Below are 19827 nucleotides of genomic sequence, written 5' to 3'. Positions count from 1 at the left end.
AGGCAAGGGGGGGGGGGGGGGGGGGGGGGGGGGGGGGGGAGGGTGGAGGGGGAGACAACAAGAGAGAGGGGTGGCGGGCGAGAGAGAGAGACACTCGCACAGAGGGAAGATAGCACGAGAGAGAGAGAGAGAGAGAGAGAGAGAGAGAGGTGAGAGAGTGACTAAGAAGAGAGAGAGGAAGAAGGGAGTAAGAGATAGGAGGACTTTAGGGAAGGGATGGTGGTTTCTAGAGGAGGAGATGGAGGAAGGGAAGGTGGTTAGAGGAGTAGATGGAGAGAGGAGGTGGAGGAGAGGAAGGATTTTGGAGGAGAAGGCTGAGGAGGAGGAGGAAGGGAAGAGGAGGAAGCACATGGGTAGCAAGAGAAGGAAGGGGAGGTAGTGAAGGCGGCACTCCAAAAAAGAAAAGCTCGCTCTGTTGAGCTCGCTCGAAGACCTAACTCTTCTTGACTTTGCCTTCATCGCCCTCTCTTCGCTCGGCAAGGGGGACATACCCCTTCTCTTCCTTCGGGGGACTGGTGGGCTTGGTAGAAGGAGTAGAACGTGCTGCCTCTCTCACCCGTGGCATCTTGCCCGCACGATCAAGTGTGGGACACAACCACATGTGCAACACAGCTTGCTGAGGATTCAACAAAAGGTAGTCACCTTAGTTAAACCAAAGAAACCACACCATTATGTCTGCATTATAAAGTAACGAGTCCTTCAATGCAGAGCGGTGGGGGGGAGACGAGGGCCGTGCGAGCTATGACATGGGTTGAATTCCCGACAGGAAAGCGATGCAGGAGCTGCTTTGCAGCCCCCCCCCCCCCCCCCCCCCCCCCCCCCCCCCCCCCCCACACACACACACACACACACGAAAACGCCACGCAATACCTGGAATCATATCTCTTGCTGCACATGCGAAGAGAGAGAGAGAGAGAGAGAGAGAGAGAGAGCACGTCCCCATTTAGCCCTTCGTGCATGTTGCCACCGAGGCCTGCATTTAGCAGCTGATGAGGGAGCTTGTTTCTCAAAACCAAGCGCCACTCAAATTTAAGAAAAGAACCAATCACCAGTGGGAGAAATCATAATTTGGGAGGGAATCTTGATTTTCACTTTATTTGTCATCTATATATTATATATATAGATGAGGTTCTTGCCATGATATACTATGACAGGATTCCACTTTTATTGCCCGGAATCTATCGTGATTCCTTTTGCCTTGCTGCCTTGCAGGACTGTTGGAGGCGCAAAATTTGAAGTTTCAACAGGTTTCAAACTCTCCCAATCCGCTCGAAAGGCTAAAGCCTCACACCCTAACCATCATGCAGGCAAGCGACTTGTGCTTTTTGAATGTACTTTTACTTTAAAAAAAGATGTGTTCTCCCCAGCTTCACACGAGGCTTCCTGCTCCGCCTTGGCCTACTGGCTCCTGCGCATCGTTGGTCTGTTGCCTGCCAGTTGTGTGCCGCCTTCCTCTCCATGCTCGTCGGATTCTCTCGTGAACACCAAGATTGCCTCGTAAACACCAAGATTGTCGATTATACGGCGCAGTCGCCTTGCCTTGGGACTAAATGACACCTATATTAAATGCACGATGGAGTAATGGGATCGACGGTCGGGACTGTGGAGCAGGATCTCGAAACGCACTAAACCCGGCCAACGAGAAAAACGAGGCACACCGTCAAAAAAGCGAGGCGCATTAAACATGGCCAGCGGGAAAAACGAGGCACGACGAGGCGACTTGAACCCAAGACCTAGCTGTCCGAGTTTAGGGTCACATAGGCTAACCACTTCACTCGCGCACGCATTGTGTACTCACACCTCTTTTTACAACATGATATTATAAAATAAGATGCATTTCCCAGGCTGTCCAGGTTTAGTGCATGTCCAGGTTTAGTTTTTGATTTGATTTTTGGGGCTGTGATCTTCTCGACTTTCGCGTGTGGGCTTCTACGCCTTTGATCCCATTGCCTCCCCCTCTTAAATATAGGTGTTACTTAGTCCTCAGGGTCGCCTTGCTAGTTCTGCACTGACTTTTTTCAACCCTCGCTTGATTCGGCGTAAGGCAGTTGAGTAGCCAATGATTGCGTGTCACATGAACCGGATGACCGGACCAGACTTACATGAGCTCACCGACCGGTTGCGTACTGTTTCTAGTATCGACCGTTCGTTCAGCAGCAGACGCTCTCTCTGGAGGCAGTGCGTGCGACAGTTCCGCTTCCAGCTTGCTCGTTCCTCAAGCTCTGCTACTTCGAAGGCTGGCTTTGATAAGCTAGTAGACACGATCTGCACGCTCATCGACAAGGAGGATCAATGGAGTGCTTCTTTGGAGAAGTCCATCGCCTCTGTTGCGATCCTCAAACTGCAAACCCATCCTCACATGGCTTGCGGAGTCTTCCATTGGGCCTCTCGCTTACCCAACTTTGCCCACAGCCCCTTCACATACTGTGCCCTCATCGAGGTCTTGGCTCGCGTCAAGGACTTCGATCAGATATGGTCTCTCATACATTCCATGCATGCAGCCCGCATCCCTCTCTCCCCTGTTCCATTCACCACTCTGATCAATGCGTATGCAAATGCGGGCCGAGGAGGCCCAAACTGCATTCAACGCCATGGCTAGATTCGAGTGCACGCCCAATATTTATGCATACAACGCTCTCCTTGACCCGCAGATTAAAGCACAGAAAATCCTCGATGCCTTCAGCACATTTAACTCGCTGAAAGATCATGGGTTCACGCCAGACGTCTTTACATACACATCAATGATCACGGGTCTGTGCAATGCTGGCAGAGTTGATCAAGCATTAGAACTCATGGAAGAGATGATGAACAAGGGTTGCTTGCCGAACACTTGGACATTTACTGCAGTAATACAGGGTTTGCTCAAAGCAGAGAAAGAAAAGGAGACCTTGTTAACACTTGACAGAATGCTGGATGCTGGTTGCACGCCAGACATGATCACATACAACTCGCTAATGCAATGGTTCTGCTTGAAGGGGAATGTCGATAAAGCGATGGATTTGCTTGAGCAGATGACTATGAAAGGGAGTATGCCAGATTCATGTACGTATGAAATTGTAGTGAATGGCCTGTTTAAGGAAGGTAAAGCTGAGGCTGCTGTTGTTATTATAAGAAAAATGGTCGCAAATGGTTGCCATCCCCATGCTTCCACATTCAATTTGCTGACGCAATGGTTGTGTAAGGATGTGGCCCCAGAGAATGCAGTAAGCATTCTGGACTGCATCTTCAGCATGGCTTATCGGTCTTATGGCTATAACCATTCTGTTCTGACTGATGGGCTGTTAAAGGCGGAAAGAGCCGACCTCCTCTTTATGACTGAAAGGATTGCTAGCGAAGGGAATTTGTCCCGACGAAACCATTTGCACACCTGTAATTAATTGGTTATGTAAGCAGGGACGGACTGGTGAGGTTGTTGAGCTGCTGGAGAAAGTGACTAATTTCTAGGTCTTGGAAAGTGAAGCCTGTGGGTGATGAGGTTGTGTTTTATCATGTGTAACAAAATGCGAGAGGTTTTGATGCTGCTTGTATAGATATTGGTCATTTGCTCAATTGCAGAGGTTGCCGTAAGCTAAGCAGCTACATCAGAAGCTTGTGGTACGGTGAAATGATTACAGGTTTCTGGATGATGCAAGTTTTATATACATGCAGCTGGTAAAAGGGGATAAAACCTTGCATGTGACGGAATGATCGCGAAACAGATTATGGTGCTTTGTATGCTACGAGCATGGTTGTTGTCGAAACAGATCATGGCTCATCCCAGATGTCTGATGTGAGTTTGGCCATGAAAGCGGCTATCACTCCAAGAAAGCAAACAGAATTTGTAGCCGCTTTTCTTTCAGCTTCTTATTGACCATGAAATTGTTGTGCAAAGAGGCTTCATTTTCCAGGTTGCTTATGCCTATTTGATTGCATTGTGGCACTCTATGTTCTGGAATCAATGCATAGTCTGAAGGCAGCCCAAGTTCAGTGTTTAAAGAAAGGAACAGTTTGTTAGAACAGATTAACCTTGATGGTTATATGGTTGCTACTCCAGCATATGGCAGACCACTCACCAGAGAACCATATGGTTTGCCGACAACCTTAATCGGAACACATTGACCATAACTGGTAGTTGCTATGGTAGTCTAATGGTTTAACTGGGAAACGACATGCCTAGCTCGAGTGAGCACAACAATCAACTGCCCACTTACAGAAAGTTTGCCTTGAAGTCCTCTCATTATCAAGACTGCCATGATAACCAGCTGGTAATTCAAAGTCCTTGTATTTGGAACTCGATTTATGCAAGCCTACTCTTGGACATTGATGGCCTAAACAGGGTCTGTAGTTGTGCGTTTTCAAGCGATACATGGTCGAAAATGCGTGCATATCCTAAACAAATTCTGATCTTAATGGCTGTTTAATGTTCATGATTAAATTTAGCTTTAAGAGTCACTGCCACTATGTATCATAAAACAAAAACAGTGAAGCATGATGGTCTCCCTATTTGTCTACCTCTTTGCTCAAAGCATCCTATCCCTTCATTCTATGAAATGTACAAGTATCATGCTCTCTAAAGTATCCAGGGAGGCAATTGGGTGGAGGATGACATAACTCCGTGATGGTGAGATAGCCTCTCTTTATGCCTTTGTCAACAAGTGTGTGTGTGTGCGTGCACGCGTGTGTGTGTGTTTTCTTCTTTTCCCCAAGAAGTATCTATGTGAATCATTTTCGGGCTAGCGCCCTATCACTCTCATGCCAGTTATATATAAGTTGGTCAGTAAGATGTTGCCTAATAGAATTAAGGGTTTCTTATATGATGGATTACATCATGCTCAGTATGGTTTCATTCTTCGCAGACAGATTAGTAATAATCCAGCTAATGCATATATTGGCATGGAATGTGCCAAATACACTAAACAGAATGTGCTCGTGTGTCAAGTTGATATTGAAAAAGCCACTATTAGCAGGGATTACATTGCTATGACTATGGCACAGTTGGGTTTTGGATTGAGATTGCAGCCTGTAATGTAGTGGCTTTACAATGGTAGTGATGCTTCCTTGATACGTGGCTCTTCCTCGATTTACAAAGATTTGTTAAGCAAGGTTGCCCTTTGAGTGCCTTACTTTATGCTGCAGCCACTCATCATTTGCTTACATATTTCAATCATTTGTTGACCTCCAGTGCACTGCATGGTTTGGAAGTTGCAATATGCTTTCTAACTTTTCTTATCAAGTAGAAATGGATGTTCAAAGATTTTGACAAGGTCCAATCCTTATGATTTAAAGACAAATGTAACAAGGAGTCTAGAGGATTTTAAGTCCAGAAGATAAAGCATTTAAAGGGCAAGAAACCCCATGAAGACCATGAATTATTAGACTAAAGTTTCATGTACAAGGCTATGACAAAGAGAATTTCTATCCTTGTCGATTGAAGTCTTATTACATTCACGTATCTACCTCCAAGTTACTGATAAGGGAGACACTTTACTTAATGCTCTTTTTGCACATGATGTTTGCCAAAGAATTCTCTCCTACGTCCCCAAAGAGTTGGTCTAACGGTAAGGCTTTGGCCTCTCAACCTATGGGTTGTGAGTTCAAATCCTCTGCTGGGTCACACTCTAGAGGGACACCTTGTGCTCACTTGGTAGGCTCTTGCCCTTTGACACTCTAGTGTATCCTCCTCCTCGAGTGGGTGAGCCGAGGAGGAGGTTCCTAGCTGGTTGCTACGAGTTCTCTCCATTGTTCCCAGCACGTTGTGCATCAATTAGGTGGCCATGGTGATGACTATGCGTGGCTCTTGCCCGATGGTACATGGCCCTTGCTCGACCATGTAACATGGGTAATATTTGGAAGGGATAAGCACCCCACCCTGTGGGCCCCCTAGTGTGTCGGAAAAAAATCACATTCTCTCCTGCAAGTGATCTTTTCTCATTTACAAGAACTTATCTTGTTTATTAAAGTAATTGGACACCACTTCAAAGCAATTTTGAATTGTTGGATTTGGATATTGTATAGGCTCTACCTTATAGGACAACATGTCCCTTTCTTGGAGAAGATGGCAATAGAATTGAATTCATACCTTTAATTTTTTCTCACACAAGAAACCTCTCTCTAGATGAATGAGCCATTGAAAAAAGGAAAGATACATTCTAATTATCTACTAACACACATTGGATATACCTTTCCCACTATAATAAGATAGACCTTGTAGGCTAGTATCCTTCAAAACAGAGAATTGCCATCCTATAAAGCAGAAATTTTTTCATTTGCACCCGCAGCCCCCATTCAAAAGAGATTTTCAATGGTACACTTAAGAGATACCCCTATCAAAGCATAAGCCTCTACACCCCCTGTTCAAAAAGACATTTGCAATGGTACATTTAAGAGATAGCCCTATCAAAGCACAAGCCTCTCTTGGGGCTAAAGGCGAAGTGCCTTTACCTGGGGCCGGACGGACGTCCCTAGTGTCTGGCCGCCCATTGCCTACACCATCTTTATTCTTGTACATATACAAAGAACAAGGAGCCTCTCATTCTGAAGTGTTTCTCCACCCACACATCATAGTGCACTTCTCTTCTCCTTTTCCCCTTCCCCGCACGCACCGTGCACACATGCATCTGTGCACCATTTAACTTTTTCAACCATATCAAAGCTCCCTCAACGTCGACGGGGCTTGGGGGCGTCGGATTGGAGGCGGTTCGACTCGGTTGCGGTGGAGACATCGACTCAAACAAGTAGCAGATTCGAAGCTTAGCGTAGCTCGAGCTTTGAGAGGATCTCAGATCAAAGACCCCACCCCCCCCCCCCCCCCCCCGCGCCCCCCTTGAAGCTCAAGCTAGAGAATGGAATTTTTGTAGGAAATTTGAAGCTGAGACAAGCTCAAGCAATAGAGCAATTAGAGGGAGAAGGGGGCAACTCGTGAGCAAGAAAAGTGAGCGTTGGAGCTCACGAAATCAATTAAGCAAGGAATTGGAGGCAGCAAAAATTGAGCATGGCGCAACATTGCATGAGAATCAACTCTGCAATAGAAATTAAGCACGAATTGCAAAGCTTTTTGTAGCTCGTAATCAACTTGGGAGTGTGCGTGTGTGTGTGTGTGATCTCTGAGTTAGGTCATGGAGCGAGCTCACTGGAGCGAGCTTTTTTTTTTTTTTTTTTTGCCGCCCTCCTTAGCTCTACTTCCTCCTCCTTCCTCCTCTTGCCGCCCATGTGCCTCCTCCCCTCCACTTGCTTCTCCTCCTCAGCCTCCTCCTCCAACATCCTCCCTCCCCTCCACCTTTTTCCTCCATCACCTCCTCTAGCCACCATCCTCTTCCTCCTTCCTTATGCATCTCTTCTACCTCATTCCTCCTCTCTTCTCTCTCTCTCTCTCTCTCTCTCTCTCTCTCTCTCTCTCTCTCTCTCTCTCAGTGCAGCCGTTTTTTGACCTAGTAGACAACAGTCCACTCTTTTGATCATAACTTCTTCATCCGAACTCCGATTTGGGTGATCTATAGCCTCAATCGAAGAGCACGAAGTCCTCTACGCATTGATGTAAAGACAAAAATTTTCAGAGTTATGGAAGGCGTTTCTGTAGCAGCATTTTCGAAGTGAACAGATTCAACAAAATTGATTTTCATCTCCTATTTTACATACAATGTCTTCCGGCACTCGCAAGGGTTCTTCTTCTTCAACAAGGTCCACAACCATTGTGGAAAATGATCCAAAATCTCCTAAGTGTGGAGATAGCAACACAACCACCCAACCAACGACATCGGAAACCATGATCATGGCGTACTTGGTATCATTGCAAGAGACCGTAAACAAACAAGGCGAAGACTTACGAGCACTTGCAATGGAGAATGGCACACTAAGGGTACTTGTGGTTGAGAATGAGAATCTCAAGAGGACACTTGAGATGCAAACAACACGTTTGATGCAACTTGAAGAGGAAGTCAAGGAATGTAAACGCTCTCTTGTGGACTTGAATGCTTTGAAGGAGCGGATAAGCAAAGTAGAGCATGACCATGTATTGAAAGAGGAGAAATTTGACACTATGAGCCGGGATGTATGCGACATGAAAAATGTATGCACAAACAAGTCTTGGGCTGATGTATGTGGTAGCAATGTGGTTTCTAATTCCTCACTCATGCAAGCTATGGTTCAAACAAAGAATGTTGAGAATGTGGATGTGGAGGAGTTGAAGGAACGGGAGCGACGTTCCAAGAACATTGTTATTCGTGGAATTCCCGAAGAGAAGTTAGAGACACCTCCTTTTCTTGCCATTGTTATTGAAGATTTCTTCAAAACCCACTTTGGCATGTCCGGAGTTATGGTCTATGGAGCACATAGAGTGGGGAAGCAAGGAGCTCCTCGCTCGGGAGAACGGCCAATTGTATGCACCATGCCGGATGAGACCAAGCGAAAGATTATCCTTGATAATAGTTGGATCTATTTGAGGGATACAAAATGTTTTGTATGTGAAGATCGCACTATTAAGCAACAAAATATGCGTCGCAAGGCATATGAGGAAAAGAATAATAAAAACAAGGAGATCTCTCATGAAGAAAATGTGCCCAAGGAGGAGGCAAGTCTCTCAAGCAAATAGGGATGCGTGACCTATGAGACCGAGTTACAATTGAAAATATGCTTTTGGAATTGTAATAGATACCCATGGAATGCGGGGGTTGGCATTGATGAACTAACAAGCAAAGCCGATGTTGTACTTCTTGTTGAAACTTGGGAGCATGATACACAAAGGATTAACGGCTTGGAAGATTACAATGTACATTCATTGATGTGGTCAAAGAATCTCAAGCAACGAAGAGGACAAGGAGGGTTAGCATGTATGGTTAAGAAAGGATTGGAATATTTTGTATCAATTGTAAAAGATGACAAGTACAAACGTTATGTATGGCTGAAAATTATGACACCAAAAAGAGCACCCATTTTTGTAGCCGGTTGCTACATTCCTCATCATGATTCTCCCTTTTATGCTTGCATGGATAGAGATCAACCATTTTCTGATTTGGAAGAGGACATTGCTTATTTCAAAGGTGAAGGTGATGTTATTGTATTTGGGGATATGAATGCTCGCACAAAAACATTGCAACATGATACTCAACAATTTGATATGCCATACATTTCAAGGGAGTTGGAGGAAGGTCACTTGTATGATCGTACTTCAATGGATGAGAAAGAGCCGGATCACTATGGAAAGTTACTTTTACACATGTGTAATAGCACGGGTATGCTCATTGCCAATGGTGTATCTTTGTGGAGTGGAACCAATGGATTTACATGTAGAAGACATAATGGGGATAGTGTGATTGACTATATGCTACTCTCTGAAGCCATCATGTATCGCATAAAGAGTTTTATGTTTGGTCAATGGACCCCGGAATCCGACCATCGCACCTTATGTATTGACCTTTCATGTGGAGAAGCAACTAAGCATGATAATCTCAGCCAAAGGAAAGAGAAGTTATCACTATGTATGGATTTCAAACGGGCACCAATGTACATTGAAATGGTTGAGCAAAAATTATGGATGACAAAGCTTCAATGTGATGCACCATTGGAAACTAAATGGGAAGCTTTCAAGAAAGCTATTTGTTCTTGTGCGGAAGAATGCTTTGCCATAAAGCATCTCCATGGTATCAACAAAGATAGATCACGCAAAAGGTGGTTTGATAAAGAATGTCAAGATGCTCGAAAGTCCTTAATTAAGCTTGATGCAACTATGGACAAAAACAACTATCAAAGTCATTTGCATACATACAAGGCATTGATTCAAAAGAAGAGAAGAAGATGGGAAGTAAAGCAACAAGAATTTCAAGTCCAAGAAAAGGCACATGCATGTGGAAGATTTTGGAAAAACTTGAGAGGCAAGCGGGTTGAGAATTTTGGTAACTTGAGTCTAGTGGATATGTACACACATTGTAGGCAATTATATGAGCAAGAAAATACTGAAAAAATACCATTTTATGGTTCACTCCCATGTATGCCGTCTTTTTTTACTATTGAGGATGTATGCGGTGGGCTTGAAAAGTTGGCCACTCGCAAAGCGGGATATCTTCAAGGTATCAAGCCGGAGATGATCAAATGGACGGGAGATTTTACCCATGAGTGGATGTGTGATATGTTCAACCTTGCACTTCAACATGGTATGCCTTATGATTGGAGTACTAATTGGGTTAAGCCTTTGCATAAAGGAGGGGATGTAAAGAATGTAAGCAACTACCGGACTATAATGATTGGGTCTCTTATGACAAAGTTGTTTGGGTGCATAATGGAAATGAAATTGAGTGATTGGGCTGAAGATAATGACAAGCGTGCAAAGGGACAAGCGGGTTTTCGTCGATGCCATAGCACCATTGATCATCTTGTCACTCTTCGTGTTCTCATGGAGGAAAGTCGGTTGAAAGGCAAGGGATTGTATTGTTGTTTTGTGGACTTTAAGAAAGCCTTTGATATGATTCCACGTAACAATTTGTGGAGAAGGATGGAAGAACTCCAAGTGCCAAGTGAGTTTATGCTTGCGGTTTCTCGAATCTATGAGAAGGTGATTTGTCAATTGCGCATGGAAAGAGAAATTTCAGAAATTTTTGTAAGCACTATTGGGGTTAAACAAGGATGTCCATTGTCACCAACTCTCTTTGGTCTATGCATCGATCAATTGGAACAAATGGTACTTGACTTTATGCAAGAAGAAGGCATTGAAGAGGTCACTATTTGCAATGCGGTAATCATGCTTTTGTTGTATGCGGATGATGTAGTGCTTCTAGCACACACTTTAGAAGATGCACAAAAGCTTATGGTTGTTCTTGAGAACTTTTGCTTGCATAGTGGGCTGATTGTAAATGAATCCAAAACAAAGGTTATGCTTGTGAAAACCAACCATAAGGAGAAGCCATGCATTGTGTACAACAACGAGACACTTGAAGTTGTTGAGAGCTTTAAGTACCTTGGCCTTGAGGTTCCATCCAATCACAAGTGGCATGAATGTGCTATGCGTCGTTTGGAAGCGGGAAAGAGAGCATATTATGCATTTGAGAACATGTGTAATGCGGGAAACATCAAGTGTTGGGTTCTCAAGAAGTATCTTTTTGATGCATTGGTGACACCTGTTCTTCTTTATGGAGTTGAAGTGTGGGGCGGGAGCATCTCAAAGTCTACTTGGAAAGAGTTTGAGAATGTCCAAAAGCGTTTTCTTACAAACTTTCTCCAAGTTAAGACACCAACACCATATATGCTCCTACTTCTTGAGTCGGGATCTCTTCCAATTGAGGTTATGGGCATGGAAAGGGTTGTGGAGTACATGATAAAGATGCGTCAAAACCCCTCACATCGACTTCCTACAATTGCATGGGAAGCAAGCAAAAAAGTTCAAAAGACGCATAAAAGCAAGATCTTGAGCGCGGGATGGATGCAAGACATAAAGAAGTGGTTTGGGAGATGGGATGCATTACACTTGCTACATGATGCTTCAATTGACTCTCAAGTGAATGAAGCTTTTCTACAACGCCAATGTATTACGGCTTGGGAGAAATCCGGTGGGTCACGCTTCATACATTACACCACCTATATTGCCCCCAACTACAAAACCATATTCTTCGCTGAGAGAGGAAACCGTACTCACACTTACATGCTTGAGCCTATTCCCTTGTCCGCGATACGCACTATCGCAGCAATTCGGCTTAGCTCCCATTTCCTTCGATGCGAGATAGGGCGTTGGGGCAATGGAGAAGAGTCAAATCGATTGTGCACATTATGCTCACTGCAAGTTCGAGAGTCTGAGTACCACACACTACTAGAGTGCTCAGCTTTTGATCACATCCGAACTTGCTTCTCTCACATTTTCAGCCATAACTTAGACCTACACACTTTCCTCTCCCAGCCAAAGTGTGGGCTCTCCATTGCGACTCTCATCACTACAATTTTGGAGCATCGAGAGTCACTCATCAGCCATACACATACTACATCACATGTAACTTTGGTCCCATAGGTCATATTTGACCTCCGAGGACGATAATAAAATCTATCTATCTATCTATCTATCTATCTCTCTCTCTCTCTCTCTCTCTCTCTCTCTCTCTCTCTCTCTCTCTCTCTCTCTCTCTCTCTCCTCCTCTTCCCCATCTCTCTCTCTCCTTTTGTCCTCTCCTTTTGTCCTCTCCTCTTGTCCCCCCCCTCTCCCTCTCTCTCTCTCTCTCTCTCTCTCTCTCTCTCTCTCCCCCCCCCCCCCCCCCCCCCCCCCCCCCCCTCCTCAGACCTTCACTCTTTTCCTTTTTCACACTATTCCGCATACCGCCCCCCACATTGCAAAATGTTTTTTATATAATTGAACCAAAAAGAAAACAATTACTCTGACTTGGGTGCATGTTCACGCTATCGCATGCTAAATTCATTTAAGCTACAATATTCGCTCTCTCTCTCTCTCTCTCTCTCTCTCTCTCTCTCTCTCTCTCTCTCTTTGTCTCTCTCTCTCTACCTCATTCCTCTCTCTCTCTCTCTCTCTCTCTCTCTCTCTCTCTCTCTCTCTCTCTCTCTCTCTCTCCCCTTTTCCACACTATTCCGCATACCGCCCCCCACATTGCAATATGTTTTTCTCACCCCTATACCCCCCTCTCTCTCTCAATCTATCCATCTGCTACTACCCTCTCTATTCTCCTCTACCCCACCAATCCCGACCCCTACCCCCACTTTGCCATGTGGTTTTTTATGCAATTTTACCAAAAAAGAAAACAATTACTCTGACCTGGGTGCATGTTCACGCTATCGCATGCTAAAATCATTTAGGCTACAATATTTGCATTCTCTCTCTCTACTCTCCTTTCCTCCAATGTATCTCTCTCTCTCTCTCTCTCTCTCTCTCTCTCTCTCTCTCTCTCTCTCTCTCTCTATCTCTCTCTCTTCTGTACATATCTAAAACCAAATAGATTAAAACAAAGATAGAGAGTGGATAGTAATAAGTGACCCAAATAACTGTATTTATTTGATGACGTTAACAGCTAAACAATGATGTGTCCATAATTATCTTGGTCCCTCATCACATGTACATATCTAAATCCAAATAGATTAAAACAAAGACAAAAAGAGGAGACTAAATAATGACCCAAATATTTTTATTTATTTAATGACGTTCAGTTACAATATAACAGCTAAATATTGTTGTGTACACATTGTTCTTGGTTCCCTCATCACATTTTAGGATGTGCCATAACCGCATCTCCTCCAAGACCAAATGTCGCATCCATTGTGTGCTCAACGTCCCCACCATGCGCTACAGAAACTACAATCAAATTTTGGTTAGGGAAAATGCTGTTAGCTAAAACTAGAGTAATACTAAAAGTTAACTAAGAAGCCGTAGAAGACAGTATTTGAAACCAATCACCTATTAAATGAATCCTATGACACACATTGCGTACCCTGTTTGAAAGGCGTGTTCTTGATATAATCCGTTGCTAACCCAAGATATGCATGAAGACCTTCTAGACATGGGAGTAAATTCATGAGGAGCACATTGTCGTTGTTCGCTCCATCGTAACTCTTTACTGTGACAAGCGTATGTGGTGGGTTTTCAATTGCCTTCTCAGGATTGTCATCTACTAGAATGGTGTCCAGAGGGTCCTTGATGTATGAGGCTACCAATTGAGATCAAAAGTTCTTCACAAACACCAAATTGAATTTTGGATGCTTGCCTTCGTAGTGCCTCTCTTCACAATGTCCTTGATGCAGACAAAACTTGAAAAATGTCTCACCATACCCAGCCTCTACTCTTAATTAAATTAATAATGGGGTCAAATTTTGCTCTTGCATGGAGCTCCAAAGACCTACGTCGAATAGCCCAAACACCACTCTCAGCAATCGCAATATCCCTGGTCGCAATGACACACCCATTCGGCCTACATTTAGAATATTTACAGTGTGGGAAGGAGCACTTTCCCACTGCCACCGTTTCAACAGGACACCGTTAACATCGAACACTATGAGTTTCCTTTTCGCATGGCAAGAAGGAAGTGTGCCTGTGCCTTCAGGACGATCAATTACCAAATGGATCTTACTTATCATCATATTAGGAGGGATACATAATTCAGTCTTTCACACTAATCGAGAAAGAAAGACACTTACCATTACATAGATGTTCCAATTCGTCCATTGACTCTTGTCGATCTAGCAATAGTACATGTCGACCCATTCGTAGCCCCGGACGTGCCAGAAGACCGCAACCAGCATACATTTGTAATACTACATTACCCTCCTCTTTATAGAAAGAGAGTAGCTTCTCGTGTAAAGTTGGACTTCTCTCCATGCCCCCTGAAGAGAAATCATCATTCTAAATGTATGAATGGAAATTTAGATAAGCAAATACAATGGAGGTGAACTTTTTGAAAACTCACGGCATACCTCGCCAAGGACAGCCATCCGTTTTGAGTTGCCAATGACTGGCGTTGTAGTAATCAAACATAACGTCCGAATCAGGCTTTCGATTCAATCTATAGGCACTTTTGCGGAATATATACAACGATTTCCAAGCATCGCATCTGTGGGACTTAAGACTCATAATGAAGAAGGAATCTATCACACACTAATTTCTCAAAGAAAGCAAGTAGTTTTACCTACCGTAACACCACCATGGAGGCTGAATGGAGTAGCACACAGGACGATAGTTGTATGGTCAAGATAGTACCCATTTCGATTTTCTAGGCTCGATAATACCCATGCATGTTCTCGACGACATATCAACACTAGATTTCCCTTCTCATCAAGATACTCCCTGGCAATACCAAAAACCTTTTGGATATGATTTATTTCGAAATGGTTCCATTTGGGGATATTGGGTGATGTTATCCCGATGACGCTTGTGTTGGTTGGTAGATGACAAAATATTGCATCACAACCTACATTTGTTGTCCCGCCTCGCACCCAAAAGCTTCGCGTAGCTACTATAGCAATTTTTGTGAGTAGGGCACCTACATCTCCTTTGCCCGTCTCGTCAATTGCTCCCATAGGATCAATAGCTAAAACCGCTGAATCTGATTTTAAAGAAATGAATATCCAGTTAGTAAGGTGAGGCAATAATACCAGGAGTACCTCTGGTTGTTAGAATACCAGAGCTATGTGCCATTGAATTCTATGCTTCATCGTGAGGTGGAGTGTTGCATTGCACCATGACATCTAGATATAACAAGCAGGTAAGTGACTGTATTTTAAATACTTAAAGATATCGTCTCTTTGTTGCTACACACTTTCTCACCTCCAACAAGAAGAGCAGGCTTCCCGCGATGACCAGTCTCTGCTACATTAGACAATCCTGTTGAAACTTTGGTTATTGTGACGTTTGCATCATTTGCATCCACCCACTACAATAAATACATTGCTTACTGCACAACACATACCACAATCAATCATTCCATACTTACGAGGTAGACTGATAATTTTTTCCATTTCATTAGAGCGTATGGCATCCTGCAATCCTTCACTTTCAGTGGTCGCCTGGCGGTGTAAATGAGCAGGCTCTATATTAATTCCAATCTCTGTGCACTGTCGTTGTGCCTGCTCAGGTGCCTCATCATGCGAAGGAAGAACATGAGGCTCTGAAATGGAATGAGATGCTGGTGGAGCTTGTTCAGGCTCTAGGAAATGACTATGAGCTTGGTTTTTTAGGCTTCTAGGTGTTAATAGGTTCTCTCCCATTGATTGTGTGTCTCCCTCTTGACGTGCTTTCAGACTTGATGTACTTACCTTGTTTAGAGGCATTGGAGTATCTCTGTCCATTACTTGACCTTTACCCTTCTTCTCGCTGCTCCCCTGTCGAGAGCATATAAATTACACGAGTACTATTAGTTCAACCTTTCCATTTAAGCAACAACAAGGGTGTGTGAAAACTTGCCTGGGTAGTTTGTGGGGCTCTTGTAGGTTTAGCAGTTGGAGAAGGCGGCACATCACTTTCGTCTTCATCATCCTCAAAATCCGAAGGACATTCACCGTCGCTCCACCTTGGTTCACGATCCTCCTCCACCTCTTCTTCGTTATCTGTCTCCTCAGTCACAACATCTTTTCCTTTTAGGGAACGTAGGTTCTTACCCTGGCAAAATTAATTTCACGTGTTGCAGTTAAATCCTCACATGACTAGAAAATAGTTTAACTATGGTTTTGTATGCTTTTACCTCTTCTTGCTGTCTTTTAACTCTACCGGTCTCTGCCTCCTTGAACTGCTCCCGCTCGTTGGGGGGAAATGTGTCCTTCGCAAAGTCAATGAAAAGAGGACACTCAACATAAACTTTTTTGGGCCACAATGCTGCACGTTGTTCATCCGTATACAGGCATGCAGTGTGCTTCACATTGACCCACTCTTTTGTAACTGAAACTTTATCTGTCCAATCCATGATCCGCACCCATCTGGTATACGTTTGCCAAAATATACTTATTGTCATCCACTCAAATTTTTTTAAGATTTAGAAACCAAGTAGGACAAGATTACATACCTGTAAAATGCCCGTTTGGCGGCCATGTTAGTACCCTCCTTCTGTTTCTGCTTATTACCTTTGAGTCCACCTTTCAATCTCTCGCACTCCACTTCAAACAATGTGCCACTGTACCTCGATTTCCACTCCCTTATAGTTGTCACTAGGGTGTCGTTTTCAGGGAGGCGGCATGATTTCTTCAGCAACGCATACTGTCTCGTAGCCTCGTTCACAAGTCGATTCCACCATGTCTCTCCACGTAACCAAGTGCGAAATACGGAGTGGTTGTCTACATTATTAAACAACTAAATCATTGTTTACTATACTCTTTTTATTTGAAACATTTATCAAAAAATGACCTTACTTAGCGTTGATTTTAGGCTTGGATATAATGTGGTTGGATCATCGCTAACCAAGGCCCTTAGCACATTGCTACGATGATCGACTGGTAGATTGGCGCATGCAAGACTGTATATTCGATCATCTGTCAACCACTTTGGTCTCCTACTCCAATCTATGTCCATAAGCAATCTAGTAACAAATGTTAAAATTTTTTAAGCAGCACGTGAATGTAAACTTAATTCCCTTTGAAAGAAACCCCTATTAATCTTACCTCCACCACTCCTCTCCTAAGTTAGGATCCGCAATTGTGGATGCCCGTTGCGTATTTTTTCGGGCTTTCTTGTTAGCCATATAGAATGTGTTACGGTAATGGGTAGTGAACTCCTCCGTTGAGAGCTCATTTCGCTTATTGCTCATAGATTGCAAAGCCTTTGTATACTTTGCCTGAATCGTGACATTAGTTCATTCTTTGTTTGATCCACTACATTGTCATGGTGAGAATAATGTAAAGGACAATGAAACTTACCGGATATAGAAGTTGGAATAGCACGATAAGAGGGACCTTGTACCAGCGTCTTCGCAACCCCCCACGCTTATTCATTTCAACATCTAATTCTCGTTGCATCCATCCTGGAACATCTTCCTCCAAACCCTTAAGCAATGTATCCATGTTGGCTGTGCCCATTACTCTTACCATACATAGCATATCTATGAAGGAAGTTTTTACATAGCCTTTGTCATTAATGTTGTGACAACAAAACTTATACCATTAAAAGACTAGGAAGTTACAACCATACTATAGCTAAGCTTATCAAATTGACTAGGAAGCAAAACTCATGCTATGGCTAAGCTTATCGATTCAACTATGATGCGTTAATTATGTTATAGCTAAGCTTACCGATTCAAGCGTGCCACCACAGTGAGAAATTCTCCCTCGTTCTCTTTAGTGACCTTAACCATGCAAGCTTCCACACAGCAATGGTACTTAGGCTCCTCTTTGTGAACTGCAGAGCAAAATTATCTTGCATAGTTTCACAAAATTCATCTCATCTTGATATTGAGTCAGAAACAAAAGTGTATAAAGTAATCTACCTGTATCAATTTGTGCATTCCATGCCCGAAGACGGTGATTCCCATCCCATGTGTACAACATTTTCCCTTTCAGGTCCCCCCACCCGGATTTATGCAAATGTTTCTCAAAGTCCTCATTAAGTTGCATCGAGATTGGATCCCAGGTTTTCCGAATTGCATGACTAACTTCTATTGAATCTAGATCTAGAGTCCTTATTGAAAGCATGAACCTGGCACGATGTGGAACATATCCATTTCTAGAGAACTCCAAAGCTAGATTGTGCACACGATCTTGTACTGGACGTACCGCTGGATGTGGTAATAAGCGGCACAAGGGCACTGGTGGCAGTGGTACTTTGCGAGTATCCTATGTAACCGTACTTGAATAGCTTTTGATCTTGTAGTTTGAAACAGGAAATATTAGAGGAGCATACCATTTTAGAAATTACCAACCTGAAGGCGGTGCAAAGTGTCGTCGAGCAAATCCCATTTCAGCGTGGATTTCTCGGTAATAGTAAAAAGACCACGATCTTCATCCCCCGCATCCTCTCTTTCGTCATCTTCTTCACTTGAGTTGTTCGCAATAGGGGCCTTGTCCTTTGATGGCGCTGGTACCTCGGATTGTGTAGTGCCCTCTGCATTGGCTTTCACTGGATTTTGCACTACTTTCACTTTGGTGACTTCTTTCTTTGTGCTAGCACCTTCCTTTTTCAAAGGAATTCTACCCTTTTTCTTTGGGGGCTCCCATCTAGTGTCCTCTTCTTTATGTGCTCGTGTGACCGGCTTGCTTTCAACGACTTCACTTGCTTGATCTACACTTCTTTTCTTGACACCCGTCGACTACTTGGCCGTAGGCAAGTAGTTTGGCCGTAGGCAAATAATTATTAGGCTAGGTTACTGGCAAACAACGATTAATTTCATGAGTAAATACTGCAATAAACTCCAGTGGCTTACCTCTGCAACAAGAGTCTTTGGAGGAGGCTTTGAAATGCTTGGTTTGGGCATCGCACCCGATGCTATGCTAGTGGCTCTTGGAGCGACAGGTATTGAACCCTTGCCTCCAGAGGATACAGTTCGTTGCCCTTTTGCCTGGACACAAAATGTTCAATGTTTCTTTCAAAAGAGAGCATGTAAGACTGAATAAAATTAAGAGGTCTCATTACCAATTCTCTTATCGGCCACGCCACAACTGTACCCACTGCTGCACCTAAGGTGCACACATCATCGTCAATGGGTGGAACATGTGGCAACATGAGACCGAGAGCTAATGCTGATTGGACGGCTACTCCCAACGTGCCTCTAGGCAACTCTCTTCCATGTAGCTTTTCGTGGGGTAGAGACTGTATCATAATTACTTTCCCAACTTCCTTGCCCTTGCTTAAGAGCACCACATGCTCATTCTTGCTAAAAGACAAATTTTTCGTAGCCATCTGTTTTCCGCAAGAAATTGAAACTGTCATCAATGCACAAATGCTATGAAGATGGTAAGTTGTATATTAACTATACTAGATTGCATGTGAATAATGAATCTCAAAAAAATAGAATGCTTCGGCATTTGTTCAAAGTCTGACCTGTACAGCCGAATGTGGATGAATGTCCTCTAGATTTTGTTTTCTCCAATACTGCAACACCTTCAACAAAGTAAAGTGGGTTTTGTTTCTCTTACATCAACATAGAGAGAGAGAGAGAGAGAGAGAGAGAGAGAGAGAGAGAGAGAGAGAGGACATGGAGAGAGAGAGAGGAAGAGGACGGGGAGACAGAGAGAGAGGAGGTCAGAGAGAGAGAGAGAGAGAGAGAGAGAGAGAGAGAGAGAGAGAGAGAGAGAGAGAGAGAGAGAGAGAGAGAGAGAGAGAGAGTGGAAGACCGACGGAGAGGACAGGGATGGAGAGATGGAGAGAGAAAAGTAGAGGGAGAGGGAGGATGGCCAACAGAGTACAGGGATGGAGATAGATGACTGGGAGGAAAGGTGAGGGAGAGCAAGAGGAAG

General features: G+C 43.8%; 2 pseudogenes; one reads left to right on the top strand and one right to left on the bottom strand.

Moving 5' to 3' along the window:
* Window positions 1–2088: 2088 nt before the first annotated feature.
* Window positions 2089–6006, top strand: LOC147440781 (uncharacterized; annotated as a pseudogene).
* A 7154-nt stretch (window positions 6007–13160) lies between these two features.
* LOC147440780 (uncharacterized) lies at window positions 13161–19189 on the bottom strand (annotated as a pseudogene).
* Between the last annotated feature and the right edge of the window lie 638 nt (window positions 19190–19827).

The sequence above is a fragment of the Adiantum capillus-veneris genome, chromosome 15 (assembly GCF_014529385.1).
Source record: "Adiantum capillus-veneris isolate H3 chromosome 15, ASM1452938v2, whole genome shotgun sequence".
NCBI lineage: Eukaryota > Viridiplantae > Streptophyta > Polypodiopsida > Polypodiales > Pteridaceae > Adiantum > Adiantum capillus-veneris.
The sequence above is the reverse complement of the archived record's forward strand: the minus strand, read 5'-3'. Positions and strand labels throughout refer to the sequence as shown.